This window comes from Dipodomys merriami, unplaced genomic scaffold (assembly GCF_024711535.1).
Source record: "Dipodomys merriami isolate MVZ:Mamm:240054 unplaced genomic scaffold, mDipMer1.0.p SCAF_1391, whole genome shotgun sequence".
Classification (NCBI taxonomy): Eukaryota; Metazoa; Chordata; class Mammalia; order Rodentia; family Heteromyidae; genus Dipodomys; species Dipodomys merriami.
In genome coordinates, this window is record NW_027202706.1 from 95,221 (window position 1) to 104,569 (window position 9,349).

Below are 9,349 nucleotides of genomic sequence, written 5' to 3' on the forward strand. Positions count from 1 at the left end.
TCAGAGGGAGATGAAGCTTCAGTCCACAAAAGGACATATATTAATTGGGGATTTTACTTTATTTTGGCACAGAGTTTTTAAAAAAAAAATCACCTGGATGGATTTTAAGATATAGACAACGTTTCAGATCTGGTTTTGGAAGCCTGATTGAGAAAGTTCTTTCTCCCCAGCATTTAGGACAGCATGTTCTCTCTAAAGAAAGCTGTCTATTTTTCTTTTCTTTGATGGACCTTCAGTTTAGAACAGACACAAAGCTGGGAACACAACCCAAGGCAGAAAAAATTCACTCCTATGTACTGTTGGTCAGGTTGACTGTAGGACACAAAGGTTATGGATCGGTGGTGGAGCCTTGTCCCTGCGTGAGCATGTTTTCTGGACTTTGGCTGGAGCTGAATTACTGACTTCTGAAAGGAGGGATGGGTCTGGGTTTCTAGCGGGAACAGCCAATGGGAAGGAAGTAATATTCATTAAGAGTGTCTCAGGCAGGCCACACCGGTAAGGCATGCTGTTAACACACCCTCCTGCACACTGTTCGCCTGTGTTTGAAACCCTTCCAGGATACTGGGGTTACGTTTTTATTCCAACCAGGAAGAATACATGATTGGATTCTTCTTTTTATCCCTTCCTTCCTTCCTTCCTCGCTTCCCTCCCTCCCTCCCTCCCTCACCCATCTCCCCCTCCCCCTGCTGCCCTCCTCTGGAGCTCTTCTTTCCAGCAGGAGCTTGAGAATAAGATTATTATCCAATCAACTCAACAGCAGCCCATGTCAGTGTCCACATGTGCATCTGAGACGAGAAGAGATTCATTTGTGACCTGGAAACTGAAGTCTGCTTAGGTCTGTAAATATGAATAAAGCCCATTCTCCTTAATGATGAAGGTAATCTCCAGTAATTTAATTGTCTTTCTTAACTAGTGGGGATAACCCATTTCTCTCCACCCCCCCCTCCTCTCACACAAAAACTATGCTTCTCATAGAGTGATCTTTACAAACACAGGGGAAATATGTCTTTTGGTTAATTGCATTTGAAAGAGCTTCCCCCCCCCCTTTTTTTCTTTTTTGTATGAGAGACTCTTCTTTCTCCACCACAAATTATGTGTTTTTCTAATACATATTGTGGTGAGCTGCTTGGGCTCTTATGGGCTAACTGTGGAAGTGGTTGGTGTGTGTGGGATGTACTCCTGGCTTGGGTTAGCTTTGGTGAAAGTTGCTGCTTTGGTTGCTGCTACAGATGAAAGGCAGTTTCTTTCTGTTGCCGTTGTTTGTGGAACTTTGGTGGACCTGGAGTGGATTGTGAGACCCCCCTGCCAGCCCATCCCCTGTGAGCACAGAGCCGTTGTCTCTTTCCATGTGTCATGTGCATTTTCCAAAACATTCAGCCGTGCCTCTAAGAAAGAAGTACAGCTTCTTAAGATGGCCTAGGAATGGAGCTGTTTTCTTTTCAATATGGTTTTGGAAAGAAATTATAGATGGAAGGTAGAAATCAAGTTGTACAGAAGGACTTAAGTGTAAGCCAGGAATGCAAAGATTAGACTCACTGGTTTAGTTAGGGCAAATAACTTCACTTTGAATTATTTTCTTCTTTTGAGCGAAAAAAAAAGTAGATCTGTGTTGAAAGCAGTGTCTGAGGAGACCAGCTTATAACACACAGCAATTGCAGAGACAAGTTAGGTGACACCAAGAACAAGTGTGTCTAGGCAGTCCCTTTAAAAATACCCCAACCGAGGTTATGAAACCACACAGCTTCTTTGAGGAATAACGCATCCAGGGCTAAAGCAGCCTAATTTTATTCAAGGATTTGAAGAGTAAAAAGGGATTTGGTTCTTTAAAAAAGGGAAAAAAGAACAGCCGAGTGAGGATTATTGATCAGTGAGGGATTAAACATTTGCTGGAATACAAAGCATCAGGAATTATCAACATGGACATCACAGTGGCCGGCCATTCAGCACTTGGAAATGCAAACAGCCCAGTTTCCCACTGATCCAATGGCAGCAGCCTGGAGCTCTTGATTCCCTGTGTGTCCACCTTTGTACTCCCTGCCCCTGGACAGGGATGAGGAGATGGGTTAGGGGTGAAAGGAAACTAATCTTGCTCTTTTAACTTCTGTCTGTCTGTCCCTCTTGAGCAGGCCAAGCAGAGACCAGAGAGGGAAAGCACTGGGGAGCCTAGGAGAGGTCCTGAGGTCCAGAGAGGATCAGGAGATCTATCGGGAAACCTCAACTACCACTTCCTCCTGTTGCCAGGGCTGTGGTCCTGTCTGCTTGCCGGCCCGCACCTGCCTCTGTGGTTCACAAGGAAAAGGCATTTGGCACTTGTACAGCCGGCCCAAGGGAGTAGTGCTGGGGCCATCCCTCCCTTTCTGGTTTTGTCTTTTTCTTCCCCTGTCAGGTGCCACTGGCTTTGAACCATGTAATTGCATCAATAAGCCATCTCTGGGATGAGCGGTGTGTGTGTGTGTATGTGTGTGTGTGTGTGTGTGTGTCTGTGTGTGTGTCTGTTTGTGTGTGTGTCTGTGTGTGTGTCTGTGTGTGTGTGTGTGTGTGTGTGTGTGTGTCTGTGTGTGTGTTCTACTGGCAGCCTGGCTCTGCCACCCTGCCTCCTGGAAGGGTTTGCAGGACTGAGGACATTGGTTTGGATCCTGAGGCTGATTTTTATCACCTCTGCATAAGGCTTAGCCTGTGAGGAGGGAAAGTGAGAGGGAGGGAAGAGGAAGTCTGACTTTGCACTTTCAAGAGCATGTGTGATTTTCCAGGATGTACATAATATACATTGAAGCATCTGTGTTGTGGGCTCCCAGGGATTTGCCTGTTCTCAGTGCCGATTCTTTGTGCACCCTGCATACATCCTACCTTTTGGAGACTGGGGGAGGCAGTGGAGGATGTTGTATAAGAGGACCAGTGTCCTGACCCACGTGCTGACTGGGTTAAAACAGGTGCACAGATACTTCAAGCTCCAGCCCACATCTCTACCTACCCCTGGGCAGGAAGAGCCTAGGGTCACCGTCTGCCTCTTGGAGACTCAGTTTCCCCATCCACTGGGAAGTTTTTGATAAAGGCCTTTATTTTGGGTGCCACATTCTCATGCTGAGTCTCCTATTGCCTTCTGTTGTCAACTTGAGGAGCCTTTGAAACTTTGGGGGAGACGTTCCCATCTTTTTCTTCCTTCTTCTTTTCCATACATTGGACTGTGTTGCTATTTTCAGGCCACAAGTGATGAGACTGAAATGTAAGTGTCTTGATGTGCCAGGTGGGGACATCAGGCCACCTGGCTCAAAACCTGGAATTCTAGGACATGTTAACTGTCTGAACCACAGAGGTAGAGAGAGCACACACAGGGCCACACTCACTGACCCGTGAATGTCACAGATGTGGCCGGGCCAGGCCTTGAGACCATGTCAACCCTGGTCCAGAGGAGAAAGGACACACTTCACCCACAGCTCTTTTTAGGGAGCTGGGATTGAGTTCCATCTGTAGAATCGCAAAGTGTTTCTGGGTTTGGAGCCACTCTTTCTCAGACGTCAAGTAAACACACACAAGGTTGCAATGAGGGTTATGCAAGCCTGTATGCTGGGGTTTGACTCAGGACAAGCCCTAAAATGAGCACATTTTGCTCATTTTTGCTGTTCAAAATTTTGGTGATCCTAGGGTTTAAACTCAGAGCCTTGCACTTGTTATACGGATGCTTTACCACTTGAACCTTGCCTCTAGGTTCCTTTGCTTTCTGCCAATGTTGTATGACTGTGTCTGAATCCACCTCCTCTAGGTTCACTGGTGATGTTGGACTCCCGGGCCCATGTCACCGCACTGTTTTTCTCCCCCAGAAACAGTGTCTTGTGGACCTTTCTGCCCGGTCTGTCCTAGAACCTTGATCCTTCTAATGTCAGCCTGCTAAGTAGCTGAGATGATAGGTGCCAGCCACCAGCATGTAGCTGAGGATGTATTGTCCCACTGTTATCCTACTGAGCCCAAACCTTAGATGCACCCAGTGATTGTGTTGGCGAATTGACATCATCGGATGAGCAGCATATATGGCTTATTTATTGACAGTCGAGGTCCAAGCCCTGACTAGGCCCAAAGCCTTAGCCTCACTCTTGGTCCATGGAGATGGAAGACTATCCAGGCAGATGTGTCTCAAAACAGCAATGCTGCTGAGTTTGGTGTGTGTGGTTGTTTGGGGTGTGTGTGGTTGGGGTATGTGTGGTTGTTTGGGGTGTGTGTAGTTGTTTGGGAAGTGTGTGGTTTGGGATGTGTGTGGTTGTTTGTGGTGTGTGTGGTTGTTTGGGATGTGTGTAGTTGTTTGGGATGTGTGTGGTTGTTTGGGATGTTTATGATTGTTTGGGGTGTGTGTGTGTGGTTGTTTGGTGTGTGTGTGTGGTTGTTTGCGGGAGTGTGGTTTGGTTTCCTGCTCATCAGCCTTGGTGGGTGCCATCTTCTCCCCTCCCCATAGGATGCTCTCTGCTCACAGTGGTGTGACCTGTACCCCTCTCTATTCTCAGTGTTTAACCTGTACCTCCTCTCTGCTCTTGGTATGACTCTATCCCCTCTCTGCTCTTGGTAGTGTGACTTGTATCCCTTCTCTGTTTTTGGTGTGACCTGTACCCCCTCTCTGCTCTTGGTGTGACCTGTACCCCAGGGCTAATTTAGGCCATTGGGATTTAGAATGCAGTTGGAGATGGGAAGGAGAGGGGACTGGAGAGGGAGGCTGGGAGAAGAGATCTGGTCCCACACCTGCTCGCTGCTCCTCAGGACACCTCTGTGCACTCCACAGGGCCACTGTGAAGCCTGATGGGGAGGAGCTCTATTCTGGCTGTCCAGGGCCCCGCGGAAGGAAAAGCAAGGGAGGAACGCGCTTGAAAATAACATCGTGACTGTTCTTGGGGTAGAGTTCTGCTTTTGCCAGCTTCATTTTTAATGAAAGGATGGAAATGTCCAGAGGCAGGGTGGTGACTAATGGAGTTGCATTGTCCTCTTCTTATTGGAGTTTCAACAGCAGGGCATCCAAGCTCACTCTCTGAGACTGCATTCACGCCAATGTGCAATATGAAATGGAGTTCCTTCCGCATTCACCTCTCTCTAGTCCTGGGCCTGGAGCAGCAACTTAGTCTTCACCTGGTCTGATTTGATGGGATGATTCTCCAGCGCTCACTCCTTTTCTTATGTTGACAGTGGTAGTGGTGGGGGGGGAACACAAATTTACATGACAAAGGACATAGTTCACCTTTTTCACCTGGGAAGTACTTGTGTTTGTTTTCTGGGTAGATAAACTACATTTAAATGGCATGATGGATTAAATAAAGTGTTATTTTTATTTCCTTACCATTGTTAAGGACTAAGTACTTCTGGGTTTTCTTTTTCTTTTTTCTTTTTTACTATCTGGCAGCAAAAATGCCAGCTCAAGTAGAAGTGTGGTTCAAGTGGTAAAATGCCAGCTTTGGAAGAAAACGCTAAGGAAGAGCATGAGGCCACCAGATTGAAGTCTAGGCTTCCAGTCCCAGAGGCAGGCTGTGAGTCACAGCCCATTGGGGTCACACAGCCCAGCACTGCGTAACAGACAGTGAAAGGGTCAGGACATGACTGCCATCATTTTGTTTTTCTTTGCATGCTAGGCTTTGAAGTCAGGGCCATGCCCTTACTAGACAGAAGTTATATCATCTGAGCAATGCCTCCGGCCCTTTTTTGCTTTATTTATTTTTCAAATACGGCTTCCAGGCTGACCCATCAGCACCTCTCATGCATACTTGGATCATTAATGTCAGCTGCCCATGGCACTCATTCTCCCTCCCCCCCCCCAACTCCTTGGAGTCCTGCTGGAGGCTCACTGCAGACACATCCTCATGGCTGCTGTAAATGGAAGGGACCCTGGTCATCAGCAAATGGCAGTGTGAGGCCAAGCAAGGTCAGAACTGGTCAGGAATCAGGACTGGTAATGACTCTGTGCTTAGGGGCAGGCATAGCTCCTGATGAGTGGGTGGAGGACTGGACTATGTAGCTTCAGTGTATCTGTTTTCAGGCAGTGACTATCATAGACACATTTGGATTTTGTGAGGTTTTTGAGCAGTGAGGATGGAAATCAGCTTGGGGCACAGCTGTGGACAGGTTGGTTGGTCCGTCCCATGTGCCTGGGACACCTTAGCTTGCTTTGGCACCTAGGTAACAAGTTGCCCTTATGACGTAAGTTTATGATTTTCTCAAGTAGAGACTATATTAAACTCCACGAAGGCACAAGGCTTGACTTGTTCTGGCCACAACTAGTTCCTCCTATTGTCTCCAGACAGAGCAGCAGCTCCACAAATAAGGGATGGGAGGGGGGCATGGGGAACGAGAAGGAAGGGGTGGCGTCGCCCAGGAAGCATTGTACTTGTAACCTGACTTCTGGAATTGTTACCCTGGGTGCAACCCCATCAAAATACTAATAAAAAAGTCATGTTTTCTTATTTGTTATGAACAAATAAGAAAAATAATTTTAAACAACCACACTCTATAACCCATAGATAATTACTTCTATTTTTGTTTTTAAGAAACAATCATTGTTGGAGAGTTTTCTTTGAAATACAAAAACTCTTCTTGGAAGCTTATCTGTGTATTAGACAACAGAGCCCCTGAGTTTGAGTTTGCAAAGACTTGGAAATGGAGACTTTCAGGATGATTGCACTCCTTCCGCGCAGTGTGTTTCCATACCCATGCATTCCCACAAAAATTTCCTCCAGTCATTTTTGGCACTCTAATCTTTGTTACCTAGTTTAGAAAACAAAAGTTGGGGAAAGTCATGTGAATTGAAAGTTGTGCTTTTCTGTATATGGTTAAAGAAGTCTTCCTTTGGGAACTGCCTACATTTCTTTGCTGTTTTCGGCAAGTTTTCCTGGCTCTTGCTGCTTTCTTTCTTCCTTAGAGGATTCTGTAAGGTCTATCCATCATCCAGTTACCAAAATGCACCTCACTGGAGAAGGAAAAATAGTTGGCGTAGCTGAGTGTTTGAAAGGAAATAGGAGGAAAGACATGCCTCCACACATCGAACCATCTCTGATGCGCTTTTGGAAATTCATAATGACAGATGGGTTGGGGAGAAGGAGATACACTCCACAGTGGGCTTCCTTTCAGATCCAGAGCTCCTTCCAAGGTGTTCTGAGCTATTCTTAGCAACTGGGGCTCCACACATTCACCCCGCCCCCCCCCAGAAGAGAAGACTGCTTGAGGAAGCTTTGTTGCTTAGCATTTTGCTCCAAACAAAAGCCAAACCAGGCAATGCAGGAATAGATGTGGAGAAATCTAGACGTCTATTTCATAGAACTTGAAGGACCAAGGCACCTGACTTCTCAGGACCTGTGCTTCTTCAGTCCTCTGATAGGAGTGAGAAGTTCTTTCTCACTCATCAATTCTTTCAGAATTCTCTGAAAGAAGTGATGAGAATATTCGTAGGGAATGGTGGAGATAGGAAGGTTCCATAGTCCCTATCTTTTGGACACTTGCAGTGTGGAAATCATTGAAATTGTTTTCCCCTTCTCTTGTTTATTCAACTCTACCTATCGTTGGTTGATGGCTCAGATTATCTCCCTTCCCCCCCCAACCCCCAGTGTAGTAATGCATTTCAGGGTAATGCAGAATTTCAATTTGGGGTGTAGAGTGATATGGTTTGATCATGTGTTACAGAGTTGAAGTTCTGAGACCCCCCCTCCCCCATGGAGTTAGGAGCTTTGCGCCATGTAGTCACTCTAAGAGCACCTGTGGATTCTTTCCTAGGCTCTCATACTTAGCCACCGACCATGAGCTTGAGCTCTGCCTCTGATGGGCACCAGTTGAGTGTCCATTTTCACCATGAACATATTTGTGTGGACAGGACCTTCTGTTTGGGGGGGGCATACCGTGGTGGCTGTGGCAAGACAGAGAAAATGCCTACGTCTGTAAAGGTGTACCTAAGCTGAATCCACAGACTTCTATTCCCAGAACGGCCTCAACTGGTGATCCTCCAGATCTGAGTTCCCTGAGTACCAAAGATTATAGGCACCAGTCATGGATTCCTGGCATGATGCCTAAATATTGCAGCGGATGCAAGGAGTTTGAGAAGTGGCGACTGCCTTACAGGGGGTTGCGAACTCCAGCCCCTTATTCTGTTGCAGATGTCAAATCAGAAGCCATCTATCCACCACAGGCAGCTTTATTAGATGATCAAATTGGTTATGGAAGTGCCCTGCCCACCTGCACTGGCCTCTTTCCCTTACCCAGCTAAGGACTCCTTGCAGACACACCCTCATGGCTGCTTTGCCTGCTGTGATCTCAACTCCTTTCCAAATGCTTGCCTCGGCAGCTTCCCCTCCATCGTGCCTGTGCCTCTCGGACTGGGTTCCCATGGTGGTTGGATATTGAGCTGCTTGTTAGAGGAGGAAACAAGGGCTGTTGTGTACAATGGCAGGCCTGAACTGGCCCTGAGGCAGGGCAGACGCTCTCCCAGGTGGGACTTGTCAGGGCACAGGGCAGGCATCCTGCCACTGGGCCCTGGGTCACTGTGGTGAGCAGCGGTCACACTGGAACTTCTCTCTCTCAGAGAACAACAGGTTATATCTGACCAGATTGTCTTCTCTAGGGAATCTGTTTCTCCACCTACTCCTGGGGGATGCCTGGGGCTTGAGTCCATGCCAGGTTTCACTCCTGTCCAGAACTTTTCATTCCAGAAGTTTCAACCACTCAGCCAACCCCCCTGCCCTTTGCTGCATTCCCTTCTCTGATTCTGTGGCTTACACTCTTCATTTTCTATGAATTGTGAGTTTCCCTTCTGGCTATCCTTGGTTCCTTCCCTTTAGTTTGATTGTGAATAGGCTCCTACTTTGCTTCTAGAAACTTCTTTCCTTCTACCTCTCATTTGGGGGATACTTTACTATACTTCTTTTGGGGGATTCAAGAGTGTTTATGAATTGTTTCTTAAGTGGGCAAACTGCACATACTCTTTAGAGCAGTTTGTGTGGGGGGGTGTGCGTACGTGCAGTTTGTGTGTGGAGGGGTGTGCGTACGTGCACATATGACATATGTGCTTCAACACAACTTCAGAAGAGAGGTTCCGCTCCTGATTTCCTGATTCAGAGAATGAGGTACAGAAGATTCAACCTTGAGTAGTGAACAGGGGAGGGCCAGGCGGCCTGAGCTCCAGACATTGTTCTCTGTACATCGCCATCTTATGTGACAATGGGACAAGTCTCAGTGTCAGAGCAGCAAAAGTACTGAGTTGAAACATTCAACCGTGGAAATCTTTTACAGATTATGCCCTCATGAAATGATCTATTTGGCAGGAGTTTGGAGTAACAAATGTATGAATTTATTGTAGGAATGTATTAGATCAGTTCTCTTCTCCTCTATCCTGAGG

At 46.9% G+C, this 9,349-nt stretch overlaps 1 long non-coding RNA gene across 1 annotated transcript; it reads left to right on the top strand.

Moving 5' to 3' along the window:
- The first annotated feature begins 550 nt into the window (after positions 1–550).
- On the top strand, positions 551–5,277 carry LOC138825658 (uncharacterized). The gene is made up of 3 exons (XR_011371460.1): positions 551–835; positions 1,230–1,319; positions 2,127–5,277. It is a non-coding gene; the product is annotated as an uncharacterized lncRNA (long non-coding RNA).
- The last annotated feature ends 4,072 nt before the right edge of the window (positions 5,278–9,349 follow it).